At 35.5% G+C, this 2511-nt stretch overlaps 1 protein-coding gene across 1 annotated transcript in view; it reads right to left on the bottom strand.

The window, feature by feature from the left end:
• Window positions 1-446: 446 nt before the first annotated feature.
• The window catches only part of hlfa (HLF transcription factor, PAR bZIP family member a), a 14201-nt gene continuing 12136 nt past the window's right edge, over window positions 447-2511 (bottom strand). The window contains exon 4 of the mRNA XM_034893873.1: window positions 447-2511. This exon is cut by the window's right edge and continues 1052 nt beyond it. The gene's annotated coding sequence lies outside the window, so the exon portion shown is untranslated.

The raw sequence follows: 2511 nt of genomic DNA, 5'->3' as shown, positions 1-2511 counted from the left end.
TATACACATATATATATATATATATATTTATTATCTGATGCTCTAAGAAGCCCTTCAGTGCAGATCTGAACCTATCCGATTGATGCTGTGGTGAGAACTTTACATTGCTGAGAGACTAGGGAACAGTCAGTGTATTCAAGGCACTGGAATAGACTCAGAATTATGGTTAACTTTTCCGGGTGAGGTAGTGAAATCACGCGACAGTGAGGTACTTTTGGGGTAAACATGGATTAATTATTGGCTTTTTCCCTCTCTCTTTTTCTATATCCTGTATGTTCATTAAATGATGCTCAGTAGGCATCGTTCCAGTCTTCACACTCGTGTACGTCTGTGCAGATAAGTTGCAGAAGGGAAACATACTAAGACAATAGTTTGTGGTTAAAAGAACTATTTCTACGTCGCACACACCTTTGGATTGGATCAATAATGTTCAACCAGGTCTGGACTGGGATTGGACCGGTTTTATTGGGCTGTTATTGGCTTTCATTTGGGTTGTAATGTTTTTAAAGAACCAAACACTGATGCCTCAGAATTCAAAAAATATGTTGGCACAAAAATATGGAAGTCCGGGACTGTCAGTATTAAAATTAATCAAACTGAAATTTGATTCATTTTAATATGCGTATGATATGTCAATAAATATCAGATTTATGTATTTTTTTATTTATTTTTTACAGCATGCGAAAATAGAGAACTCCAATAAAAGAAAATACTTCTGTTTTTTTAAATCAACAATTAATGATCAAATTTAGTTCTCATTTTAAAAATGGCCAACAAATTGAAATTGAAGATTCAATTCCAGACTGGGCTTTCACATCATTACAAATTTTTTGAAAAATCAATCAGAGCGGTTGAACTTTGTGCTAAGCTTAGCGAAAGCTAACTTCATATTTAATGAAGACATACACACAAGAGTGGTATTAATCTTCTGATCTCATCATCTCATTGTCAGCAAGTAAGCAAATAATATCCCAAAATCTCAAACTAGTCCTTTGGGTGATTTTATCTTGACAGCCCTGGGCTTCCGTACGATAATCAGAAACGTCAATATCAGCCCTCAAAAACATCAATCGGTCGCAGTCTCGGCCCGATTGAAAGAAAAAGCAGCATGCAGCTTTAAACTACAACACAACTAACGTTTGGGGAAACGTCACAGTAAGACTTCATTTACAAAAAAATGAGAAAAAAATGTCCCAGTGTCCATCACTCAGGTACAGGGACCCGCTACTTTCGGCTGAAGGAACCAATCAAACAAAGAGTAGCAACAGTAACCAGATGTACATTTCCCTTCCTTCATAGTAACTTTATCCCATCAAATCAGATCAGAAAAGAAACGACTCACAAGCTGTGCAATATAAAAATAATCAAATAAAAGCCTCAAGAAGTTACGAATATTCACCACTAGAAGAAAAGTTTTGTCTGGAGAACTCCTTAACTGTCGGGACATGTTGGGGAAAGGTCACGCGACTAAAAACATGATGAGCAAATGTGTTTTCTGGTGGATTTGAGATAATGGATTTAAAAAAGAGACAAACTGTACATTCTCTCTTCCTGACTGCATTGTCAGCATCTGCTTCCTCAGAGTTAAATGGGATTCATAAGACACGGGAGCCTGAAGGGGGCGCCAACACAAGCAGGAGTGTTGTCATAATAATAATATATTTATTATTATATTTGTAGTGATAATGGTAATATTAATGCCCAGGAGGTTTGGGTGCTGCTGGATATCTCTGAAAGTCTCTGTAAAACTACAACATAGAATATCAAAATACCACTATATGCATTGGTCTTTGAGTTATATATATTTGTATTCTTCTGTTGTGCCTTTAAAATACATAGTTCAGTAATGTATAGGAAAAATACTGTACAAAAAGAACAACTTATAGAATAGGTTTATATAAACATATCTCTTGTAACCAATATATCATCTCTGTTGTGAATCATTTGGTCTGCAGGAAAAAAATTGATTGGCATAACCACAGTATTGGACAACACCATCCAACTTCTTTTTGTCAATATCTTTTACATTCTGACGGCGGTCTTTAAAAAGAGGGCAAACATAAGAGCTACGATGAGAGACTACAGACATCTGTATCACTTTCTGAAAGAAAAGCACTCATAATAAACATGCTAAGTCAAACAGAAGCAAAAATAATTATCAACAACTTTGCGAAAAAGGAAAGAAAAAGATTAGCAAATAGCTTTTCGTTCTGTGAAAGAAAAACAAAAATCATGCTTAAATCTGAAAGGAGGAGGCTAAACAACAATGTCAAGAGTAGTATTTATACTAACAGTTATATCAACAGAATACATATATACTGTATATATATATAAAAACAGAACAATCTTCCATCTGAGAACGAAAAGGTAGATAAATATGAGGCGGAGGAGATTTGGAGCGAGTGGAAACATTGCACCGGATCAGATTGTGAGACACGCATTAGTGCAGAAGTTATATAAAGTTTTCTTTAAATGCGAGTTGAAAACAGACGGTAGATCTGCTAAGGGGCG

This window comes from Etheostoma cragini, chromosome 15, assembly GCF_013103735.1.
Source record: "Etheostoma cragini isolate CJK2018 chromosome 15, CSU_Ecrag_1.0, whole genome shotgun sequence".
Classification (NCBI taxonomy): domain Eukaryota; kingdom Metazoa; phylum Chordata; class Actinopteri; order Perciformes; family Percidae; genus Etheostoma; species Etheostoma cragini.
This window is presented reverse-complemented; position numbering and strand designations above follow the sequence as displayed.